This window comes from Lynx canadensis, chromosome E3, assembly GCF_007474595.2.
Source record: "Lynx canadensis isolate LIC74 chromosome E3, mLynCan4.pri.v2, whole genome shotgun sequence".
Classification (NCBI taxonomy): domain Eukaryota; kingdom Metazoa; phylum Chordata; class Mammalia; order Carnivora; family Felidae; genus Lynx; species Lynx canadensis.
Window position 1 is genome coordinate 11038734 of NC_044318.1, and position 26293 is coordinate 11065026.

The following is a 26293-nucleotide window of genomic DNA, read 5'->3' on the forward strand; positions in this document are numbered from 1 at the left end:
TGCATGACATCATGTGTCAAGGGAACAGACTTTGTGGAAAGCGTGGAGTGACAGGAGTCAAGACCATCTTGCAAAGGCAGGGGCATGTTGGTTTGGTACTTTCTAGGCACTTTTCAGGGACATTGCAAAACACAATCCTCAAGAGAGGCGGTTTTGACCTAGTGAGCTTTTTGTGGTATTAGGAATTTGAAAGTGCTCACCTGTGTGCTGGGGGGGCCACAGAAACCTTTGCTTTTCTGGAGGGATGAGATTTGGGATTCTCTGCAAGGCACTTTGCTGTACATTATCTTCACACGGTAGCTACATAAAAAGCCTTCCATGGTGTAATTATTATCCCCGCTTTGTTAAAGAAAAAAAAAAAAAAAAAAAGAAAAGAAAACTAAAACTCAAATCTATTAAGCAAGTTGTTGAAAGTCTCACAGTTCCTGGCTAAGCAGGGATTCCCATTTAGACCTGTCTTATTGAAAGTCCTTTTTCTTTGAAAATAATGGTATCATCATCATCAACAATAACCATGAATGGTTGATGGCATTGAGTGCCAGCTACGTGTCAGGCCCGTGGTAAGCGCTCCCCGTGAATTACCTCATTTAATCCTCATGATAACCTCACGAGGCAGGTCTTACATTATCCTCATGTTACAAATTCGAGAAAGTGAGATTTGGGGCAGTTAAGTAACTGTCTCAAGTCTCCCCAGCTTGCAAGTACCAGAGACAGGGCTTGAGTGCATCTTGCCTGATGCCATTGCTGGAGAAATAGGAGTTCTGCTGCCTCCTATTCAAGTCACACCCATTCATGTGCTCAACCAGGGATATCCTTGCTTAGGGGTCATCTTATCCCAGTCTCATCCAACAGTGAATCCGCTGGGACTTCAGGGAACTCCCTCATGTCCCTCTTCCCCTCTCAATGGAGATTTTTGGCTACTTAAAGGTGAAAGGTCTAGACTCAGCCTTCTTCCGTATACCACCCAACACCATTCACTTGCCCCAATCCTATGTTGTCCCCCTCTGAGGGGCTAGCTCAGAGCCCCAACCCTCTGCTGGACAGAAGCAGCCACAGCTAGATACTCACGCAGCCCACCCTTTATGCCCTTAGTGGAAACATTCACCATCCGCAGACATCACCGTGGGGACGGTTATTGAGCCACTGCTGGCCTGGCTTCCCCTGATCATGCACGCCCTACACCCAAAGCCTTGGCCCCAATCTCGCAAGAGGGGTCTGGTCTGCTCTTTGAATTTAGTCTCTTGTCTGTTGGCTCCGCCCCTGGGGAAAGCCATTGGCACTGGTCAGTTAAGACCAGATTCTCTGCATTTCCTGTTTCCTTCCTGGTCTCTCCTCTTCGATCCTCCGTCCACCTACCCTACCGCCTAGCATTTTCCTGGCACCCACATCTTGTACCTTGTGGGTCATTCGTTACAAGCTATGCTTTTGAGCAAGGCAGGGGAAGAGGAGAGGGTTCCATGGGGATGCAGGCAGTGCTCAGCATAGCAGAGAGAAGAGTCACAGGCAGGACATGCGGAGACATCTCAATTTTCTCTCTGCCTCCATCACCGTCATTTCCAGCCCAGGAGAGGCAGTGCAGCTGGTATTTCCAAAATAGAAATCTGCTTCAAATCCCTTACTGATTCCCAGCCACCTATCAGCTTTGGTTATACAATTTTAATGTGCATGAACATCACCTTGTGAGTTTGTAACAATGCAGAGTCCCAGCTCTCAGAGGTCCTGATTCAGTAGAGGTGGGTTGTCTGTATTTGGAAGAGCCTCTGGGGAATTCTATGCAGATGGTCCAGGAACTGAACAGTGGAAAGCTTTGACCTACAGTCCAGACTCCTTTGTATGTGTCTTAGTCTGCTTGGGCTACAATTACAAAATGCTCTAGACAATAGGCTCCAACAGCGTGAATTTATGGTCTCCCAGGTTTGGAGGCTGGACACCCAAGATCAAGGGTCTAGCTGACTCAGATGTCTCTGCCTGGTTTGCAGATGGTACCTTCTTGCTGTGTTTTCTCATGGCCTTTCCTTGGTGTGTGTGCAAGGAGGGGGGGGGGAAGAGAGAGAGAGAGAGAGAGAGAGAGAGAGAGAAATGGCATCTTATAAAGACATGAACTGTATTGGATCAAGGCCCCATCCTGATGTCCTGACTTAACTTTAATTACTTCCTTTAAAGGCCCCATTTCCAAATACAGTCACACTAGTAGGTTAGGGCTTCAAAATAGGAGGCTTTTTGGGGGGGCGAGTAGGGGGACACAAACATTCCATCCATAATAGTATTGCACTCAGGGTAGGGGGACACAAACACTCAGTCAGTTATAGTATTGCACTCAAGACTCTTTGAGACCTGACCCTCCACATCCTTTGTGTCTCCACTGCCCCTTCTGCTTGGCATTGTCGGTCCAAATGTACCAAACTACACTAGGCCTGTGATATTTTGGAGGGATGGGTTCCCAGACCTTTGCAGCTCTAAGCATCAAGGCATTCAGAGTGAATGTGATGCTCGTTCCTCTTTGGAGGAATGATACACAAGGGCACAAAGTCTTGATTTCATTCTTGACTGCATGCCTCTGACAGCTCCCTACCCCTGCGCTTCCGTGGGGATTGGTGCTGGAGCAAGAAGCCCAGACGTTAGAATCCCCGTCTTGGTTCTCCTGAATCTGGAAGAGCTGGGTGTGCCGAGCTGAACTTGTTCGTGCAGCCTCATGGACAAAGAGGGGGTGTTCCTGTCTTCCCCATGACCGGATACATGTGTGCTGGGTTCTCCTCTAGAGCAGGGGTGAATCAACCCGGGGTTACCCTGCCTTTCTTCCTTCTCCCCCAGGGGTATTGAGCAATATCTGGAGACACTGCTGATCATCACCCACGGGGGGGGGAGGGGCGGTGGCTCTCGGCATGTAGTGAGTGCAAGCCAGGGCTGAAACACACAGGACCCTCTTCACACACGCAGAGCAAAGAATTACCCAGTCCACATGATGGCAATGGGGTTGGGAAACTCAGCTCTAGAGGTCCTGCTGAGGGTATGTTGGCAGAGGGTGTGTGTGTAGAACAGTCTTCCACGTATGGAGGCAAGAAATGACACAGGAGGGGGGCTTCGCATCTGATATTTACCAGCTTGCTCATCATGCCCAGTAGCAAAATGTGTCTCAGTCAATGTAGCTACTTCCAGATGTTCAGATGAGCAACTCGTCTGCCCAGGGGACACTGGAAGACTGGGAGCTGGGATACGGGAGAAGGGGACAGAGAAGTGACCCACTCTCTGGGTGGGGGGGGAGGGAGAAGGTGCACCAGTCTCCTGTGACTGCAGCACCACGATCACCACACACGGCCTGGCTGTAACACACTACAAACCAGTTTTCCTATAGCTTGGGAGGCCAGAGGTCTGAAATCAAGGTGTTGGTAGGGCCACACTGTCTCCAGAGTCTCGAGGGAGGGTCCTTCCTTGCGTCATCCAGCTTCTGGTGGCTCCGGGTGTTCGTTGGCTTGTGGCTGGTGGCCGGTGGCCAACCTCATCCCTGTCTTCATGTGACCTCTTCTCTATGTTGCAAATCTCCTCCTGCCTTTTCTCTTATAAGGACACCTCTCCCTGGATTTAGGGCCCACCTGGGTAATCCAGGATGATCTCATCTTGAGATCCTTAATTGGATTACACCTGCAAAGAGCATTTTGCTAAATAAGGGCACATTCACGGTTTTGGGGATTAGGAGTTGGACAGTCCTTTTGTGTGTGTGTGGGGGGCTGTTATCTAACTCACCCCAGAATGGGATAAACCACGGAGATGGAAGAGGATAAAGACACTCCATGGAATATGATTTACCACCTAAAAATTCAGGGCAAGAGGCTGACGAAGGAGACAGAAGCATTAACAGGGCACCCACCATGTGCCAGGAACCGGGCCAAAGCGTTCCATTCCTCAGACCCGTTAATCCTCACGGATACTTGGTGGATTGGTTATCTCCATCTTCAGGATGGAAATAGAAGCTCGGAGAAGGCAAACAAGGAGCTCAAGCACCTACAGAAATTGAACACAGGTCTGCTGTTTCCAGAGCCTGTGCTCTTTCTAGGATAAAGGAAGCATTTGCAGCCTCTTACTAGCAGCTGCGGGGAGAGGCCAACTCCAGAACATCTATTTTGCAACAGAGAAGCTGTCACTGCTCGTCCTAGGCCTCCCCCAGCCTGGCGTTCACCTGCTTCCTTTGGCAGCCGGGACCCAGGTGCTGGACAGCCCAGCTGGCCCGGAGCCTCCTGAGGCTGGGGGACGGAGGCAGATTCTGGCTGGTTCAGAGGCAACGCCCCTTTTGGCGCCCTTGCCCACTTGGCACGGCAGAGGAGCCAGTCCCACAGATAAATATTAGTGGGTTTGGATTCCCTACTCCCACTGGTGCTGGGATCAGAGCAACTCAGGCTGGATTTTCTGAGAGAGGCTGGGCAGAGTGAGAGAAAGAGGAGGTTGCAGGGGGACAGACCTGGGTTCAAATATCTTTTTCCCACTAATGGGCTGTGTGACCAGAGGCGAGTTATTTCAGCCCTCTGAGCCTCCACTTCCTCGACATTAGACTAAGGGTGATAGGGCGCCTGGGTGGCTCAGTCGGTTAAGACTAAGGGTGATAATGACCACCTTCGCCGGACACGCACATCATACATCTTGAATGGTGCCCGCTGCAAAACAGACTCTCGAAGTTCCTAGGTTGGCTGAATCTGCAGATTCCTGAGATGCTTCCCTACACCAGGTTAGCCTCACTCCGTAGGGCCTGGTCGCTGCTGAACTCTGCAGTTATAAAGCTGGGATCTCACTGTCGGGTACCTTCTGTCAAATGCAAATGTGTCCATCAATGCTAATGAATGGGGCAGATCAAAAGAGGTTGTTAAAACTCTGCCTTTTGTTCCTTATAAAGGGAAACGTAAACTTCCAACACGGAGCTTGCAGCCCAGAAATTCCACTCCTATGTATCTACCCAAGAGAACTGAAAATTACATCCACACAAAGGAATCTACACTAATATTCATAGAAGCTTTATTCAGATTAGCCCGAAACTGGAGACAACCCAATTGCCCAATAAACAAACTGTGGTACATCCACACAATGGAATAATTCTCAGCAATAAAAAAGAATGAATATGGATACATGCAAAAAAAAAAAAAACAAAAAACGCTTGAATCTCAAAAGCATTCTGGGGGGTGAAAGAAGCCAGGTACATACTGTATGAATCTATTCATGAGATTCAAAAAAAGGTAAAACTATAGCGATAGAAAGCAGACCAGGGGTTGCCTGGGGTTGGGATGGAGTAATTGACTTCAAACAGACCTTCCTGAGGTGATGAAAATGTCCTCTCTCCATTGTCATGGGCGTTACCTGACTAATACGCCACAACTGATGGAATTGTACACTTAAGACGGGTGCATTTTATTATGTGTCAATTATACCTCAATAGCGTTTATTTTTTAAAAATCCGTCTCCGTCTCTAGGCCCTGCTCGCCTCTCTGTGCCTTCACTGTCAGGTGGCCTCTCCCCAGGTGGTGGCAGGGACGGACCTCAGTGACTGTCGCCCTTCAACTCAGCAACCCTAAGGGAAGAGACTTGTTTCTATTTAAAGCTAGTGTATGCGTTGTTATTGGGCTAGCTGGGTCATATGATCTTCCCTGAACCAATCACTGTCTGGGAGTGGTAGTGGAATTGTCTCATTGGCCAGGCCTGGGTCATGTGCTAGATCCCGGAAGTGGGGTCAGTCCTCCAAGGCCACGGCGCACCGAGGCAGGAGAAGAGAACAGAGGAGCTCATACCGGAAGGTGGAGGAATGGACGGGCTGCATAGACCTTACCTAGCTATGACCTTTCTGGGACCCTGTCTCTCTTGCAGACCCCTCGTCTTCCAGAATTAGAGAGATCCGCCTCCGTCTCACCTTCTGCCGGCTTGAGGTCGGAGAAAGGTGTTGCTGTCAGAAACACGTGGGTTTGAATCTTAGACCGGCTTCTTCTTAGCCCCTTGACCTCGTGCAGTTTTATTGAAGTTCTCCAAGAATCCCTTTTCTCACCTCTGAAGGGAGCATAATCGCAAGGCCTGCACCGAGTCGCTGTCGTATTAAGTGAGATGATTCACGTCAAGTGTTTGCATAATGGCTGGCACCCAGTAAGCGCTTAATGTCCTCTATAACTATTGGTTCTGCGATTTCAGATTTCTTTTAAGAGCTGAACATTTTTGTTTATGACCGGGTGGAGCAGATGTATTGGGGCCCTGCCATACACCCTGGGCGCTTGCATTCCCATCTACCCTCGTGGAATCCTCCTTACTACGGGAACCTCCTACTCCTTCTGCTGGAGGGCTTTCTCTGGCGTGTTCTCTTGCATGCGAGGTGGGCTAGAAGTGCTGAGTGTTGGCGCCCGTGGGAGGAGCCCTCCGCTAGTGATCGGTACCCAACTTTCTCATCTCTTGGGTGAGACAGTTCTGGGGCACATTCTATAGCGTCTGACAGGGCTCCCCCCTTCCCCACCGGTTGTTCCTGGTAGTAATATGACCTTTAACAAGGGATGGGCTTACATTCCTTTCTTGTCTATCTTCCCTGTTCCTTCCTACCTACTAAACAAACTATTTGCATCCAAACTTTATTTCAGAACCTGCATCTGAGGGAACCCAGCCTGAGATCCAGACCTTATGAGTGAGTTGAAATATGCTTTTTTTTTTTTTTTTTCCTCTCTTGGCTGGAATCACACGATTGTCTAGTGTTACAGTGTAGGGTACTTATCTCCTGCAGGCCAGACGCATTGAGTGGCAGCTCTTTAAGGTTTTGATGAATAAAATATGGTAAAAAACTGAATTATTTCCTAGGAAATGCAGGTTGATGGATAGGTAGACCCTATAAAAACATTTATAGCGAGGAATGCAAAGGGGGATGTGAATCCCAAAAGGCAAAAAAGAGAGGGGAGTTTTCCTCCTCACTGACGGGGGAGTTTTCAGTAAATATTGGTTGAGTGATTGATTAGCCTGGCTCCTTGCACCGGGCTATGACTCAGTGTCAGAATAGTCAGCTGCGGGCTTGTGTGCATCCTAGTGGCTTTGCAGAACTGCAAGGCTTAGAAGCCTGAGCATACAGCCTCAGGCCACTCCTGTAGCCCTGTGATGTTGCCAGAGAGGGCCTCATCTGAGAAGACATTGGCTAAACAAAGTGCCACTGGGCACCCTGGCTATGGTGGGTCTTACCCCATGCTTTTTGGAAATGATTTCGCTAAGGGTCTGCAGCCTCCAATTTTAATCCCTCTCTTGCCATTGTTTTCCTCAGTGACCTTGGTGAGTCCCCTGCTCTCTCTGGCCCTCAGTTTCTTCCTCTGTCCAGTGGAATGGTTTGGATGAAGAGGTCCCAGTGTGTTTTGTGAGCGGTAGGAGCCCCGTTGCCTTGTCCATGGTGTATCCAGCCACTGTGCCCTCTCCGTGATGCGTGTGGGTAGCAAATGGACACTGGCCCATTTTACAGATAGGATAACTTAGGCAGAGCGAGCAATCTGATGCAGTCCCCACATACTGTGCCACGTTTAAAAAACTTCAGTGCAGAAACTTGTGTCATTCTTGAGACTTGACAGTCAGAGGTAGGGAAACTTAGGCATGTATCATAGGAAATAGCGGTGTTTAGGTGAAGCATGCCCGCGTGGAAAGCAGGTGAGTGCTACGGTCTGATAAACATGGGTTTGAATCGTAGGTTGGCCACTCACTGGCTCTCTGAACCTCAGTGTCTTCCCTTGTAAAATGGGGAGAAATCCTATGTATGTCCCAAGGTTAGAGGTTGGGCTCACGTGAGAGAGTTCTGCTGCCACACTGGCCCCCAACACATGCATTTGTTCCTGTGCGATTAATCTGTTAGGAAATGGTTTTGACTATAATGCGGATTTCACACTTGCTTGTGTGCAGTTTCATCAGGGAGAGACAATAGGTGAATGAAGAAAACTGCACTCACCCGAACTGAGCCATGGAGGACTACCCCCAGGCACACATGCGCACACCTCAGATGTCTCCCAGGTGAACTATGAGCCCTACCCATTCACGCCTGCTGGTAAAGCTTCCCATCTGATTTTGGATAGCCAACAGGAGTCCCACGTCTTCACAACCCCAGTTGCAGCCCTTACAACACACACCTCCAGCAGCCACCTTCAGGTCATTTCCAAGGTAAACTGTCACATTTATTGTCAGGTGCATGCATTTTAAGACCGCAGACTCCATGTAAAACTGTGCTACCATTTTGATGAGGTTCCTGTGTTTTTTCCTTTCAAATGCCTCGCTGGTGAGGTTTCTGAGTGCTGTCCCCCAGCCTCGCTTTCCCAGAAGCTCTGTGATGTTTGCTGCGTGATTTTGCCCGGTGCATTGACGTTTAGGGATGCACGTGCTGTACTGTGGCAGAACTGGGTGCAGCGGAGTGCCTAGGATAGTGCATGGCACAGAGTGAAGGTTAGAGTGTCCTCCTACCTTCGTTCTTCATCCTCATGTGATATAAGGTAGAAAGGCACGGTTGTGACTCTTGATTGTTGCTAAGAGGAACCCCTCAAGATTTATAGGTGAAAAAAGAGGGATTTATAGAATTCTCTAGGGATCTTTCACGGACAGGAATGGAAGTTGGCTTCAGGGAAGTCACACTGATGCCCTTTGGTTGTAAGAAACAGAAAACCCAGCTCACTTCCTAAGACCAAAAAAAAAAAAAAAAAAAACCAAAACCAAACTTATTGGCTTGTATCTAAAAAGTTCGCGGAAGATTTGTTTCTGTCACAGATGGATCCAGGAACTCAAGCCACAGCCACGTCCCTGGGACTTCGTTTCCGTCTCTCAGCCCTGCCTTCTGCCACGTTGGCTCTATTTTCGGGCAGGCTTTATCCTAGCGGTACCATGATGGTAGCCAGCAATGATTGGCTTACATCCATACAGCTTCGAGCCAGTGGGAAAGAGAGGGTGCTCTTTCTCCTAGCCTCAGCTGCCTAAATCCTGAGATTTGCTGGCTCTCATTGGGTCACATTCCCATCCTTGAAATTACAACTGTGGGCGGAGGGATGCCATGTTCTGATTTGGCCAGGCTTGGGGGCCACACCATGCCCTGGAATTAGGGTGTGGTCAGCCTTTATGGGAATGACTGGCACTGAGGCTGGGAAAAGAATGGTTCTCCAAAGGAAATTCAAAGTATTAGTACCCACGTTAAGAAGAATGAATATTGGGCAGGCAAACAACAGAATTTCATTATACGAAGTTACTCAAACCAGGGATTTGGAAGCCATTTAGATTTTCTTTCCTACTCTGTGCTTCATCCTTTTCTTTGCCGAAAACTTTTCTTTCTCTGCTCGTCTGATTCACATGGTCTTCATAATGGGCGGAATCTGCCAACCCCCACGCTTGCCCCACACCATTACAGAGCCAGCCACCAGAAGGGGGTGACTATCCAATTCAAAATTCTAAAGGAAGGAGTCTATCCCAGCTTGGATCAGGGGCCCGCTTGTATTCATATGGCCTGACTCAGGCATGGGGGTGTTGCTGTTCCGTCGTACAAAGACATGCCAGGAGCCCACTGTTATGTCTGTAGATGGGGAGAATGAGAGGAGTAGTCAGCGTGAGTTGGTCAGTTCATAACAAGGCAGGTGTTTTCCACCTGCTCCTACCTCTACTGCCTTCGGGATTCCAGTCCAAGACGGCTTAGCCCATCACTGACAAAGCGGAGGAGGCTAATTATGAGATACCACCGTCTGAGGCCAGAATCTTCCCTTCCCGCAAGCAAAGAAGGAGCCTTTTTGGTCCTTGGAATCTAGCCCATTAGGAAGGGTAGAGGGGAACACAGAGGAATGGAGTTGGTGGGGGTAGAGGCAGTGAACAGTACCAGCACCTCTTTGCCAGTGACCCGACTTCGCAGCTTCCCTTTCACCTCCTGGCCCTGCTAGACTTGGTAATGAACAGTAACGCTGACTCATGTCTTACAGAAGTCAGGTCGTTGCGACGTTCTTTTTTCCCTCAGATGAGGGAAATTGGATCATAGGCATTTAGCCTCACTCCAGAATTAGTGAGATATGAGAGCAGGAAGTAATTTCAGTTTATCATTTTGGTCCACTTGGGCATTGTTTGGTCCACTGGCAGATGGTCATGGCAGACCCAATTTTTCAGCCCTCTTCCGCACACACAGTCTTTTCTGTGTGACGTTGCAGTTGTCATCGCAAAGAGGCAGAGCTGGTTCCCCAACCTCTTAAGTTTGGTGTGGCCTGCGATGTGCTTTGACAAGTTTGACAGAGGTGACCGTGCACTGGTTCTGAGCCTAGAGCTGAAGAGACCCTGTGTGTCTCTACTTGGACTTATTGCACCTCCATCACTGCCCAGACGGGCCTGCTGGGGGATGACAGACATGTGAAGCATCCCTGGGACCCCCGGTAGCCCCGTCTGAGATTTTCGACAGTCGGCCCGTCCTGACGTGTCAGTGAGCTTAGCTGAAGATCTGGTGGCCAATCCTTGCCTCAGCCACTGGTCCTAGACTTAGGAGCTAAATACATTTTGTTTTAATGTTTATTCATTTATTTATTTTGGGAGAGAGAAAGTGAGCGAGCAGGGGTGGTACAGAGAGAAGGAGAAAGAGAGTCCCAAGCAGGCTCTACGCTGTCAGTGCAGAGCCCAATGCGGGACTTGGATCCACAAACCGTGCGAGCCGAAACCAAGTGTCAGACGCTTACCAGACAGAGCCACAGCATTTTTTTTTTGAAACTTCAGTTTTTTTTTTTTTTGAGGGGGGGAGCTGATTTTTTTTTAATGTTTTATTTATTTTTGAGACAGGGAGAGACAGAGCATGAACAGGGGAGGCTCAGAGAGAGGGAGACACAGAATCTGAAATAGGCTCCAGGCTCTGAACTGTTAGCACAGAGCCTGACGCGGGGCTCGAACCCACGGACCGTGAGATCATGACCTGAGCCGAAGTCGGCCGCTTAACTGACTGAGCCACCCAGGCGCCCTGGGAGCTGATTTCTAAAGTAGTGTTCTGTGACACATCACTGATGTATGTTTGGGATAGAACTAATAGTCCTATATCTGAGTATCTATTATGCAACAGACATTTTATGTACCATGGCTTTAGTCTTCCCAGTGTATTTAGGTAGGTTACATTTGGTAGACAACTGGGATGGGGATCAAAGAAACAAGTGACTTACATGGGGCCAACCAGCTAGCAAGGGGGTGGTTTGAAATAACACAGCAGATAATTGCCAGTCTGTCATTCTGCCTACTTCTCTGTTGTGCATCCACACCCATCTTGGTGATACCTATTAGTCCAAAGAGCTCAGTAATTCAGAATGAAGGTGTGTGTATTTGTGTGTGTGTGTGTGTGTGTGTGTGTGTGTGTGTGTGTGTGTGTGTGTGTAGGCAGGGTGGAGGGGCATTCTCATGGATGGTGTCATCCCGAGGTTGATTTTGTCTTCCTGTAACTCCGTTTTGGTAATTTCTACCCATAAAGGTCTTGGATTTGTTGGTGGTATTAACATCATACGTAAAAGAGCAAAAAATTTGAGCAGACAGTTCACCAAAGAAGATACACAAATGGCTGATCAGCTCCTGAAAAGATGCTCAACATCATTAGCCCCCGGGGAAATGCAAATTAAAACCGTAATAAGATACCACCCTATAGAATGACTGCATTAAATAGAGTATCCAGCGATGACAAAAATGTGGAGGCCACTAGAATTTTCATATACGGCAGGTGTCGAAGTCTACAACCAAAAGGAGTTTGGCACTTCTTCCATAAAGTTAAATCTGCACTGGACCGTATGACTCATCAGTTGCACTCTAGGTATTTACTCAAGATACATGTAAACATGTCAGTGGAAAGACTTGTACGCTGATGTTCATAGCAGCTTTATTCATAATAGTGCTGGAAGCAACCCAAAAATCCATCTATAGGTTAATAGGTAAACTACTCGTGGGATGTTACTTAACAATGAAAATGAGTTAACTAGTGATATATGCATTAATATGGATGAATTCCAAAGAAATTATGTGGAGGGAAAGAAGGCAGATATAAATGAGAACATACCATGTAATTCCATTAATGTGAAGTCTAGAACTGACAAATCACATCTATAGTGACTGAAGGGAAATAAGTGGGTTTTTTTTTTTTTTTTCCTGTGGCTGAAGGTGTAGTATTTAATTCATATAAGGCCCAAGGGGGCTTTTGAGGATGACGGAGATGTTCTGTAGCATTGTGGTGGTGATGGTTAAACGAGTATATAAATTTGTCAAAAGCCTTCAAAATGTACAATTAAAATGAGTGCATTTAATTGTACATAAATTATACCCAATAAAGTTGATTTTCAAAAAGACCTAAAATTAGGTCTTTTGAAAGTCACATGGTTAGGAATTCTTGGGAGATGGTGGATGGTGAGGTATAAAACCAGCTTCCAAGAATTAGGGGGGAAAAAGTCCCTGAGCTGCCCAAGGTAATTCAGGACCACAGACAGCCCCTAAGTGTTCAATGATGTATCTAATGCAGGTAAAGCCAGTAGCACAGAGCCTGGCAAGAGAGTTAAGCTCTTACTAAAAAGGCAGTTCAGAAAACCCTTTAATGAATGCCTACTATGTGCCAAGTATCACGTAAGACCCTATTTATATGCATTATTTCATTTTATTCTCACCAGCCACTATTATTATCGTCACTTTGCATTTGAGAAATCAAGTATTTTCCTTAGTGCAATTTTGTAAGGAAAAGGAAAGTGTGGAGAAACACACACACACACACACACACACACACACACACACACACACACTAAACTTTGCCATGTTTCCTGAAAGGGGAAAGGGCATTCTTGCTTCTCTTGTGTAATCATGTTCTGCTTCCGGGATGTCTGAAGGCAGGGTAGTCATCAGGCAAAGCAGCTGTATGTGCCAGTGTGGAGGAACCACAGGTACATTTCCCCTAGCCTCTGGCAGATTGTTTTTTACATACAAAATTACTTGTCAGGCAGACTTTTTTTTCCTCCCTTAGTTCTCATAGGATAGAAACAACAGTGTTATATAACATGCATCAGCAGCGTTGGTTTTGCAGAGCCTCTGACCAAGATTGGGGGGTGGGCAGCAGCAAGGGAGAAGGTAGTTGTAGCTAAGGGAGGCTTGAAGGCTGGAGTTCAGGGCAGACTGCTGGGTGAGAGCATGGGGCGGAGACGAACCCTTCGCCTTGGAGATTGGGCAAAGGGACAAGCTGGGGAGCTCGAAGCCGGGGTCCTTGCCCGCCCGCTTCTCCTCCAGTTCATACTGTTGCCCTGTGGTTCCACACCCATCTCTTGCCTGAACATTAGAAGTGACTTCCTAAGTCCTCTCCGTTCCAGCCTTTCCTTGGCTTAACCTTAGAGCTTTGTACACGTGTATCAGATTTTTTTTTTTTACTCCGTTCTATCAAATGTATGAAACATTCTTCCAAACTGAACTTCCTCATGTAGAGTCAGTCCTTCATAAGCCTAAGGTGTCGTTCAAGATCAGGGTCCTGAGTTCTTCACTGGCCTCCTTCCTTGCTTCTGTGCACCCTTGATCCTCTTTCCACTGAACTGTTCGCAGGTCTCTGAATACATCATGTTGTGCTGTATTTTGCCTACATATTTCCTTCCACCTGCGGATCCACCTCTCTAACTCCTAAATGTCCTCAAAAAGCAAGAGGTCAGTTGTCAGTTTGTCCCAGAATCTTCCTCATCTCCCTTCCCCCATTACCATTCTGGCTGGGTGAGAGATCCCTTTGTTGTGCTCCGACAGTATCCCTATTCCAGTCCCTTATGCAAACTTGTACTTGGTAATATACACATCTGTTTAATCATTCTGTACTTTGCTCTCTTTTCTCTAGTTCTCTTCCCTTCCTCCACTTCCTGCAGAGCAACTAGGGATAATTGTTTTAGGACCCCACTCTTACTAACACTGTTCCAGCTACCATGGGTTTTGGGGTTGGGGAGGAGGCTTCTCCCACATGCACCATACTCCTACTTCCTCAGGGCCTTTGCATATGCTGTTCCTACTACCTGGGATACTCTTATCCTTCCCCATAGTTTCCCATCTCGTAGCTAACTCCCATGCTTCCTTCAGAATTCAGCTCAAGCATTTCCCCCAGGACCCCCTCTTTGTGCTTTAATGTCACCCTGCATGTTTCTTTAAACACATGTCCTAACCCTGTGAAATTATGTATTTGCTGATGTGATCGTTTGCAAATTCTCTTCCAGGCTAGGCTGTCATAAGCTCCGCAGAGATGGAGACCACATGTCATATCTGTGTTGCCTACCACTGCATTACTAGCATCTGGCACATAGTAGAGGCTCAAGAAATTTTTATTGAATCGCTCAATGGCTCTTTCTACCTCATCCCCTCACGTTAGAGTAAAAAGTTCCTAATAGTAATCGTAATGTCACATAATTCAGTTCACAAATGACTTTGACATGCAATGCCTTCTATATTTCTGCTCGAACTCTCTGAGATTGACAGCATAGGGTTATTACCCCATTTTTCAGAAGAGAAGCTTAAGGCTCGGAGAGGTTAAGTGACTCAAGAAGGACACCCAGCTATTCAGGAGCCTCTCTCTGTCTCCTGCTCTTTCCATGCTCCCGACTCCAGCTTCTGTAAATGGAAAAGATATGCCTGACCGATGTGTCAGTGCCGTGGGTTCATTTCCGTGACTCACAGAGGAGGTTGCGAGGTTAAGGAGGGTGGTGTGTTTAGAGCCCAGAGAAAGCTACAGTATAATGCAGGCCCTTATTACATTACCCTTTGGAAGATGAATTGGAGCCGCCAGGCATTTGCCTAAATCAATAAGCAGCATGGCATTAACTAGAGCGAGGTCCACTTCTCGTCCCCAAAAGAGGAGCAGTTGGCTAGAGGGACTATGCACTAATCCCACACACCTGTTCTTTGGCAGTGACCATAAACACAAAAGCTCCGTAAAAAGAAGGCAGACTGGAGAGAATGCGCTGGGCTCTGGAGCCACACAGACCTGGTTTCATATCCTGGCCCTGACGGTTTCCGGCCCGGTGGCCTGGACCTCAGTCTTCCTAGTTGAGCAAATGGGGCTCATAAGCCATTCCTCATCCATCATCCCCCACGGTTGTTGGCCTGCTTGATTCTTTTCTCTCTTGAGTCCTATTTTTTTTTTCAACTCCATCTATACAGTGTGCCCTGCATCCCTCTGCTTCTGGGCACCACCTTGGTCCAGGCCACCATCATCTCCCTGCTGGTGGCCTGCATTAGCCTCCTCCCAGGTTTCCTGATTCCAGTCAGACCATCCACCTGCAGAGTCCTCACTATGCCCTGCGAGGCGTGCATCATCTGGTCTGTGCCTCCCTTTCTTGCTCATCTACACCTCCCTGTGCCATTCCTACTCAGTCACAAGTGCACTGGCCTCCTTTCCTTCCTCCAACACTTGACGCTTGTTCCCCACCCCAGTGCCTTTGCACTTGCTGCTACCACTTCTTGGTGTGCTATGCGCTGTAATGTTTGCACACCTCCTTGTCATTCATATTTCAGCTCAAATGCCACTTCTACAAATGGTCTCTTTTTCTAAAAAAACTTCCTGCCTGGCTAGTTTGTTTCTTCTGCATCTGCCTGTTTAAAATTTTTTTATAGCATTGATCACATTCCAAATGATCTCATTCATTTGCATGTTTTCATGTTTATGGCCTGACTCCCTCATTAGAACATAAACTTCAAGAGAGAGGGATCTGGCCTATTTTTTTTTTTTCCTGCTCTATCACCAGTGCCTTACACAGTGTCTGATGCATAAAACATCCCCATAGAATTTTTGAATTAAAAATAGCAAACAGTCACTGAGTAAAGAAAAGTTTCTTTTCCTTCTTCCTATCATGCTAAGGTCTGAGGATGCTTAGAGGTGCGTTTCTGGTACAGGTGAACACTAACATAGGAGTTTTAGAGTCATAAGCAAACGTTGCTTGTCTTAAGCTGCCCCACTGGACTTCACAAGCCCACTTGCTAGAGCCGGCCTGATTTTTCCACCACTTGGAGTGGGGAGCAGGTATGGAATCCTGAACATCACTTCCAGGGACCCTCCAGCCCAGAAATGGGCACCTTTGCTTCATAGTGAGCAACAAGGGGCTTGTAGCAGATACGGGCCCTTCCTCCATCCGTGCATCCATCCCACCCTCTATCCATCTAGCCAACAGATACAGTAAAACCTTGGTTTGCAAGCATAATTCGTTCCAGAAACATGCTTGTAATCCAAAGCACTTGTATGTCGAAGAGAATTTCCCATAAGAAATAATGGAAATTGAGATGATTCGTTCCACAACCCAAAAATATAATACAAATATAATATACTGTATAATATACACTAATCTATACAAATATATACTAACATGATACAAAATAATAACAAAAATACAAAATAAAAAAGGTAAATAGATTAACCTGCACTTACCTTTGAAAACCTCTGTGGCTGGTGTGAGGGAGGCAAGAGAACAAGAGAGAGGAGGGTTATTGTGTAGGACGACTTTCATTATCACTAATGGAATCACTGCTGTCTGTTGACTTAATGGAACCTTTTTCTGCATGGGGGTCATTGTATACACTCGCACGGGTGTTGACTGCAGTGCAGTATTAATAAACTCTTGTCATATACTGTATTTAATGTAACTGGCAGTAAGGCATCAGAGGAAAGGGTCTATCTCCGCAGGCAGGCTGACCTAGAATGAAGCAAAACATTCCTAGGCTTACTCTTGTCTGGAAAAGCAAAGGACTGTCCAGAGGTGCTTGGAAGTGACAAAAGATACACCAGTATCAGTTGTGCGTACCTTCCCGCGTTCTGAAAAATCACTGATTTCTGCCAAATACCGCAGCCTGAGACTGAACATCCGAGCATGGGACACGATCACCCACAGTCCCGCAGCGAGAGAGAGAAGAACCACTGACTCATTCGCGATCACGTGATGTTCGGCATCATGTACTACTCGTATTGCAACGCTTGCTTATTAAGTTAAAATGTATTAGAAATGTTTGCTCATCTCAGGGAACACTGGCAGAACAAGTTACTCGCAGAGAACAGTTTCTCTGCAAGTCCTGGGCTCCGTATCCAGGATGCAACATTGAACAAAACTTGCATTTTTCCTCTCAGCAGCTCACAGCTGGGTGTGAGGTCTCCGTGATGGACATCATAGCTGTCCCCAGGAGCACTGCTGCCCCCTCAAAAGCTCCCCTTTCCTTACCAGTTCCTCCCTGGCCAGATAGAGCCTACCTCTTTGGCCAAGTTGATGTCTTGTTTGCCTCTCTGTGTCCCATAGCTGATCTCTCTTTGTGTGTTGGGCTCCAGTCTCATTGTGGCTGATCCATATTTAGGATGCCTGTCTTTGTCCCCAGCCTGAGCTTGGCCAATCCCTGACTCCCTGCTCTAGCTCCTATCAGGCTTTGCAACCTGCCTGGCTCCTCCCCCACATCCATGTCAGACCGTGCCCTCCTCTCTTTGGCTGTTCTGTTCCTTGTCAGGGCCAGGTAGCCCCCAATACGGCTTCTGTGGTACACCCTCTACCCTCCTCAGCCATCTCGAGGCTTGCAAATCACGGGCTGGGTGCAGTTCTACCCTGATGATTTTGTGTTCTGAAATCCTCACGAAGAACTTATTTTAAGGGAGGGTTCTGTGGCTCTGATCAAGTTTCACAAACACTGATCAGATCAAATGAAGGCGCAAACCGGTTTCTTCCCCTTTTTAGCAAAACGTCAAAGTAGTGCCTAGGTTCACAGTTCTCAAATTTTCGAGTACCCGAGGCTCGTTGAGGAAATTGATAAAATACCAATTCCCTGGCTTCACCTCCACGAATTCTAATTCCGTGTGTGGTAGGACTCTGGAATCCACCATTTGAAAGAACTCCCCCGGGAATTCTGATGTAGGTCCAGGGGTAATATCAAGAATGTTTAGGGGCTCCTGGGTGGCTCAGTCGGTTAAGCGTCCGACTTCAGCTCAGGTCATGATCTCGCAGGTTTGTGAGCTCAAGCCCTGCATTGGGCTCTGTGCTGAGAGCTTAGAGCCTGGAGCCTGCTTCAGATTCTGTGTCTCCCTCTCTCTCTGCCCCTCTCCCACTCACACACACTCTCTCTCTCTCTCTCTCTCTCTCTCTCTCTCAAAAATAAATAAACATTAAAAAAAAAGAATATTTAACAAATGTTATGACGTAAGCACATCCTGTCGACAAAACCTTGTAGGTCCCCCTCAACCTTTCTCCAAATGCCTGGCTTGCCTTTTTGGTTTCTGGATTGGAAGGAGATTTAGGGGAGGTTGAGGGGGTTGTGTAGCATTTGGATGATCCGGCGGATATTTTGGGTTCCCAGGGCAGTGCTAGTACCAACAAATATGGATGTGTTTCTGTATTTTAATAACTGGTATGAGTTCCAAGCTCTTCTGTGATCTGCTGGGTAGAAGGTCTGCCGGAATGCAGCCCATAAGGAAAACTGGAAGTCTTGGACCAGTTCCCACCTCACCCTATAACTGTGCGTTCATGTTCACTACTATCTAGAAGAGGCTTCTTCCTTGCTGCTCGGCAAAGTTCTAGCACCACACTCGTGATTGCCTTTGGCTCACTGGCGGAATTTGTTCCTTTGGGGACTGATCTATAGGATTAATGAAGTCAAAGCGGATTTGCTTTGACTGTCTTTTGTGAGAAATACAATAGCAATTTATAGCAGAACAGACACTTTTTGCAGGCGTGTGATCAGGGTCGGAGCAAACGCTTCCCCTGTTCTCGTCAAACCCTTCCCAAGCTCAGATCGTTCGGCTAGATGTCCACTGAGCCAGATGTCCAGTTTTTTGATGAAGGGGGTCAACGGCGGCCCCTTTCTTTGACGGCTCTCTGGTCCTCTACTGTGTAGAATGCTAGATACTGAAACAGACTTTTTTGTTTTGTTTTGTTTCAGAAGAAAAGTGGAGGCAAGTGACTCCCTGATTCAGGGTCGGTGCCCTGCTCCCTATTCCTCTCTTCATGTCATCTTGTTTTATTTCCAGTACAGCTCCTTTTGCAGTCTAAAATGCTGTTTTGTGCTTATTTGCAATGTATCTCCCTTTACTAAAGTTGCATAACAGCAGCGCCCTTTTCCTTGTCCGTTGCTGTGTCCCCGATGCCTAGAAGCATCCCTGGGACAGAGTTGACTCTTTGCGAAACGAACTAACTCAAGGAGGATGTTGGTTAAAGTAATGCTAGCTTCTGGAACAGATAAACTCCAGCATCTCCGCGGCTTTAATGCAACAAATGTATTGTGCAGTCACAGGAAGTCCTTTTGTATATTCCCGGACAGCATTTGGGGACTGGAGATGGCAATAGCATGCGCTGCCTCATGCAGTCACTCAGGGACCCAGGATGATGGAGGAAGGTCTGCTTTATTTATTTTTTTAAAGTGTATTTATTTATTTTGAGAGGGAGAGACAGTGCAAGAGGAGTAGGGGCAGAGAGACAGAGAGAGGGAGACAGAGAATCCCAAGCAGGCTCCACACTGTCAGCGCAGAGCCCGACGTGGGGCTCGAACTCGCAAAACCGCGAGATCATGACCTGAGCCCAAAGCAAGAATCAGACGCTTAACCTCCTGAGCCACCCAGGCGTCCCAAAGGTCCCCCCCTTTATCATATGGCTTTCAGGGTTGGTCTAGGTATCAATTTTTAGCCAGTAAACAGCAGGGAATGCTGTGGGCACAGGAGGGAAGGATCCCCTGGGAGTTTTTAATGGGTTCGACCTGGAAGTAGGCATGTCAGTTCTGTCCATTGTCTTTTGGCCAGAGCTCAGTCACATGGTTACATCCAACTGCAAGGGGGAGCCTGAGAAATGTCTAGCTGTGGGCCTGGGAGGAAAGAGAAACAGGTCTGGTCGTTAGCTAAGCACTCCCTTTTGTGGGGGCTTTCGTGGTCGCTTTGTGATTCCAGAGCTGGACTTTGAGGTGCTTTACTTAGTTTCTGAAAGGACCCCAAATGACATCTCTCCTCCTCCTCACTGGCCCAACAAGCTCCACGAACATTGAATCCCACCTTTCTTAAGTACTCTCTCCGCTTTTTTGACATGTTTACAATTTTCCTTCGGGGTGGGGTGAAATAGGTGTAGGGGATGAAGGGGGACAGACATCCAGTTATAAAACAGATAAGTCACAGAGATGAAAAGTATAGCACAGGGAATATAGTCCGTAATACTGCACTCATGGCAGATAATGACCACACTTATCAAGGTGAGCACTGTGTGGCATATCACACTGAGTCACTTTTTTGTACACCTGAAACTAGCCTCAGGTTGTATGTCACCTATACATCAGCAATAAAAATTAAATTTTTTTCCATTGTAGAAAGGCAAATAAAGTTAACATTTATGTTGACACAGTCTCTCCTTGAAAAGCCACGTGAGTATTTCACAAGGCTGCCCAGTGCGGCAGTTAAACACGTAGTTTCTGCAACCCTGCTTCCTGTTTGAATCTTTCCCTGTAGTTCCTAGCCCCGTGACCTTGTGCCGATTCCTTGTGCCTCAGTTTCCTGATCTGTAAGACCCGATATCAATAGTACCCACCCTATAAGCTTCTTCTAGAGATTCAATGTGTTTGTTCTTTTTAGTGGGAGTTATTGAAGGTTTTAAAGTGTTTTTAAGGCAAAAGTGTGAGTCAATGTAAAAAACGTGTAAGTTTTTCACGGGTAACTTTGATTCCTTACTGGGTATTATTCTAAGTGTCTTACCTGTATCATCTCATTGATTGCTTACTATGAGGTGGGTGTTAGAAAACCATTTTACAGGTGTGGACAGATAAGTGGTTTGCCCAGGGTCACATTGTTAATGACAGAGCAAGGATTTCTGCTGGAATTCTGCCTCTAGAGCCCACACCACTAATCATGATGCCCTGTCTTGGTTTAAGTAACACAAGATAGTCCGTGGATATGGCAGAAGTAGTGAAATGTGTTCATTCACTTACAAACTCAAGAAATACTTATTGAACATCTACTATGTGCCTGGCTTCCTTGAAAATGCTGGGATCGGTAAATCTCCTGGGGAGTTTAAGTGTACTGGGATGAGTCCATAAGCAAAGACATACACCAGATAATTTCATACCCAGATAAGTCCTGGGAAGAAAATAAAGCCGGAAAATGGGATAGAGTGGCCGGAGAGATCTTGTGTGGCTGCCCCAATGGAAGAGGCCACAAGGGGCTGGGAAAGGAAGGTTTTTGTCATTTCCCCGGCTGCGGCTTGTCCTTGCTGATAAGCCGGGCCATGTCACTGTTATGAATTCAATCCAAATTTCAAGACGGTCAGGCCTATTAAGTCAGACCTTCCGTCCAGTGTGCTGAGCACAGATTTATTATATGTCAATGTTTGTTTAAATCCGTAACTCTCTCACAGCGGAATTGAGAAGGCAGGCTCCAAATAACCATCAGAGCCCATTAATTTTCTCCAAATGCAACAGCATATTAATCAGACCATCACCAAGAAGCTGTGGTCTGGAGGTGACGTTGATGCTAGACAGATAATCTCATCTGCTCCCCTCCTCCAGCCCCTTTCCTGGGGAGAGGCAAGTTTCCCTCCGTGCCTGTGTATTCTATGTGTGCAAGATGAATGTCGCGTCACAGCCTATCTGCGCCAGAAGGGACCTTAGTGAGGGAGGCTGTTTTTTTCTTGAACCTCAATTCAAGTCCTGTCTGGGCCGACACAGGATTTTTGAGCTGCTTCTAAATGTGAGAGATATTCTGGATATGGGATCCAGGCTCCCAGAGAGCAGGGTTCCCAGGTCCCTTTGGCGGGGGGGGGGGGGGGGGGGGTGGGCTGCGTGACACAGAGGATTTCTTGGGCCTGCCGCTGGGGGAGCCAGGATGCATTCCTGCCCTGATCTCTACTATCAGCTCTCTTGTCTCATCTTCCAGGAGATAGAGCGCAGAGAAGGTGTAAATGACCCCTAAACACACAGCAAGTTATTGAGAGAACGAGTATTCACTGTAAAGCAGCCGGGGCATGTTCATAAATTTGATGGGGCTTCCTCCTGCCTCAAGCCCTCCGTGGCTCCCCATTGCTCTAACTAGGGAAGTTAAACTCCTTACCTGAGTCTCCTGTTCACCTCCCAGGTATCTGATAGCTTGGTTTCCTCCGCCTAAAGCAGGCTACCTCTACTCCACCTGGCTAGTTTCCCCTCATCCTTCAAGCTTCGGTTGTAAAGCCATTTCTCCTGGGATGTCTTTCTGGAAGCTCTCACCTGGAGCAGCCACTCCTGGTCTGTGTTCCGCCTCCCCCCGCCCCAGTCCCTCCCCGCCACAGCGCTCTGCCTGGTGCTGGCCACAGGAAAGAGACCTGACTAAAGGCACTCACATCGAAGATGATGCGCTGGAGTGCGGGTCTCTCTCCAGGGGACCTGGTTTGCTGTTTTCTAGGACGGGCAAACAGGAAGGCTGGAAGTGTATTCATGCCCGAGGTCTGCCCCACTCCTAACTCTTCAGCTCCGCCCCTGACACCCACATTTCGAGGGCTCCTTTCTGGCCGTTCCCCCAGAGCGTTAATGCGTCCCTTTCCGCCCTTCCTGCCCACCCCGCGAGAAGGGAGCCAGCCAGCTCACTCCCTGCTCACGACCCTCAGGCTGTCTGTCCGTCCGTTAATCAGACCACCAGCCCATGGTGCCTCACCCATCCTGGGGAAAATCAGAAACCTTTCTCGGAGCCTTTGGGGACAGGGCCAGGGCCTCCAGCTGTGGCTTCCGATGCTGGCACCCATCCAGCCCCAGACTGTGGCAGATTTGCAGTTCTTATTTTAAACAAACTTTCTTAGGCAGCCAGGAGGAGTTTGCCCAGGGCGTAGGAATTGGCTTTCTGATAGTGGCTTTCTGGAGGGGGTGCTGGGTGTTTACCACGTAATGGTTCTGCCCTTCGGAAAGAGAATACATTCAGAAAACCCCCAATAGGGCCATCTGGAAAAAGTGACAAGAAATAAACATACATCAAGTTCCTCCCGAGTGCCAGAATCTGTGTTAGATTCTTTGTGGGTTTTATCTCACTTGAGACTCTCACCACCCTATGGGCTTAATACCACTGATGATATTTAATAATAAGGTCGCTAAAGCATGGCGAGCAATTACCGTGTCCCAGACCGTATGTTGCCGGCTTAAGATGCATCATCTCATTGGATCATCACCGCCGCCCTGTGAGGTCGTGGCTGTTAATGTATGTTCCTTCCTGTAAAAGTGACGTTGAGACTCGGAGAAGCCAAGTGTACTCAGGTTTACCCTGTTCACAAGTGGGATTCAGATCCTGTCCAGCAAACCCCAAGGCTGGTTCATTTTTAACGCCTGGCATTCCGACTTAATTGTTAGCTGAGCTGATCGTGCAGCCTGTTGAGGCTTTCTGAAAGGACACTGCCCCAGGAGACACCCCCCCCCCACCCCTGCCCTCGCCCCAGGAATTTCTTGAGATGGATTCGGAAGGCTCAGCTTTGAGGTAGCAGTCTCCAAAATTTGCATACCAAACAACTCATTTGTTACTTGTTTTCCCATGTCAACTCTGTTGTTATGATAAATGGCATCTCTCACACAACTGGTGTTGAGGAAGTAAACAAGTCACTTCTCTGATGTTTCATTTTGTCAAACTCAAAATCTGGTGGGGTCCTCAAGACTTCTGATCGGTGTGGTAAGGAGGGCAAGCATTCACGGAACCCAAAGCAAATCCAGGCCGGTCTTGAAGGTGCAGTTTCTCAGAAGTCTTTTGAGCCACTGAACATGGCTTATGGACCCACAGCATTTTTAAGAAGCACTTTGTGCATCTAGGAGTCTAGAAAGGAAGCTGGATTGTAAGGTCAGCTTTGGACTTTAAGAGAACTCCATAGTCGTTAGAAGGCATGGGACCTGCTTGTCGAGTATACGTGGGTTTCACTGAGTAGATGATTCAGTCATGAATTAATTATTCAATTAGATACATTCGCTCATTTAATATTTCATTTCTCCTATTATTTATTGATTGATTATGTCATTCAATTCATTAAATCCTTTGAGCCAACGTTTCTGGTCCAGTGTGTGAGGTGCTGGAATGTCTAACAAGGGAAAGTAACCTTAAATCTACTTTTTGCTCCTGGCCCTTCAAGGCACATCCAGGAATTATTGGCAAATCCAAAGCTTTGAGCAGCCATTCTAATTTTGGTGAGAGAGAGAGAGAGAGAGAGAGAGAGAGAGAGAGAGAGAGAGTGTGTGTGTGTGTGTGTGTGTGTGTGTGTGTGTGTGTGTGTGTTGAGTTTTCAGGCTTGTTTGGTATTTTTTCAGATAGGTGTCAGGACTCATGGAGGTATTTCATGGCTTCAGGGAGGAAAACAACACTGATGAACGGTCCCAAAGTGCTCTCTGTTAGAAGTTAGCATACCTGGGCCCTGGGGTGGTTCTGTTCCTTAACAGTTATGTCATTTCTGGTGAGTTGAGGAACATTTCCAAATCCAGCATCCGCGTCTGTAAAATAAGCTGGTTGACCAGATGACCCAAGATTTCTTTTACGATTGCTTGTGAAGGGCCCTGCCCTGTATTCCGTGGGCAGTCAGCTCTTGGTAGGTAATCACTTCCTTTGCTCCAGGTTTGAAATGAGGATTCATGGAGAAATGACCAAGTGTGGTTTTGTTCCTCACCCTCTGGGGAGGAAGTGTGTCCTCTGTGTTGTTTTCCCCCGCGGGATCATTGATAGTGGCGAGGGAGCTGGAGATCAGAGACCAGCCCGTGTTGTTGTAACTAAAATGAGCAGCTATGGACAGCACAGATTTCTTCTCTGTGTGTGCCTTAAGTCTTCCCTGTCAAGAGGGGAGAATTACACAAAGGAAAAGTTCTCATTTCTTCTGCTGCTTTTCCTCCCGGGGAGGTCAAAGTGTCCTGGCTTCGCCCGGCCGCCCCCAGCTCAGCTCATGCTGCCAGATGATTGTGCCCTCGTGAAATGCTCAAATCGGAGAGGTGATGGTATGGGGGTCCACCTCTCCCTGTCTGCGGGTGGTTCCGCACCCGGAACCCCACTGCTGATACTCTTTTCCCCTTGATGTTTGTTTTCTCATGTGCCTCTACACGTGTCTGTTCAAGGTTTCGAGGACAGAGGGCTATACATCTCCTCAAAAGGAGAAACGACTTCTAGGAATTTATCCCAAGAAAATCAGCGTGGAGGGGTCAGACGGAATGCCCATAAAAGGGGATGTTACATAAGCGAAGTATTATGACATCACATCATGGGGATGTAGAATGAGTATTGTCATGGAAGGGTGTCTAGGATGTCTTTGGTAAATTTATAAAAAGCACAGTTACCAAATTGTATGAATAATATGATAATGTGATCGGGAGAGGGATATGGAAAGAGTTCTAGATACATCGGTATATAACAAAATGTTAAAGTTAATCACTGGGGAGGTATTTCCTGTCTTGCCTTAGTTCCTTAACAAACTAGCAACAGAATAGGCTTAAACTCTTTTCGTGGGACATCCCATCTCCTAAAGATTCATCAAGAAGGGTGCACCAGGAAAACCCCAAATATTTTGCCACGAGTAAATATCTGTGTATGGAAGTGGGGTAACTTTGTGTGCTTCTGTTTTACCACTCCTTCGCTGGGTGACTTTGGGTCTCAGTTTTATCCTCTGAAAATGGGGTTAATAATGATCCCATGGTGGGGCGCCGGAGTGGCTTAGTTGATTAAGCACCTGACTTTAGCTCACGTCATGACCTCGCAGAGTGAGTTTGAGCCCCGCGTCGGGCCCTGTGCTGACAGCTCAGAGCCTGGAGCCTGCTTCAGATTCTGTGCCTCCCTCTCTCTCTGCTCCTTCCCAGCTCAAGCTCTGCCTCTCTCTCTCAAAAATAAATAAACATAAAAAAATGATCCCATGAGACTAGGCTTCCAGACAAGCTTAGCACAGAGTATGTACCCAGTACACATCAGCTACGGCTGGTTTGGGGTTTGGGATTCATGTTCCCTCTCTGCCATTGGTTCTTACTACCCATCTTCTTATCTGCATTCTGTTTTTTTTTTTTTTCTTTTCTTCTTCCTCTCCTTCTTCTTCTTTCCCAGTTTCTCCTCCCAACTCTACTGCCTCTCTTCCTCCTTCTCCTCCTCTTCCCAGCTTGAGCAGCATTTTTGCATACCTGGGGCCACATGGTTTAGATAAACAAGTGAGCAAGTAACAGTGAATGTTGGAAGCAGTCCATATTTCCAGAGGAAGTACCACTTTGTTTTTTTTATTATTAATTATAATTTATTGTCAAATTGGTTTCCATACAACACCCAGTGCTCATCCCAACAGGTGCCCTCCTCAATACCCATCACCCACCCTCCCCTCCCTCCCACCCCCCATCAACCCTCAGTTTATTCTCAGTATTTAAGAGTCTCTTATGGTTTGCC

The 26293-nt window shown here is 47.3% G+C and overlaps 1 protein-coding gene across 2 annotated transcripts in view; it reads left to right on the forward strand.

The window, feature by feature from the left end:
- Positions 1-26293, forward strand: part of SHISA9 (shisa family member 9) — a 278952-nt gene that overhangs the window by 96037 nt on the left and 156622 nt on the right. The gene's annotated exons all lie outside the window — the stretch shown is intronic.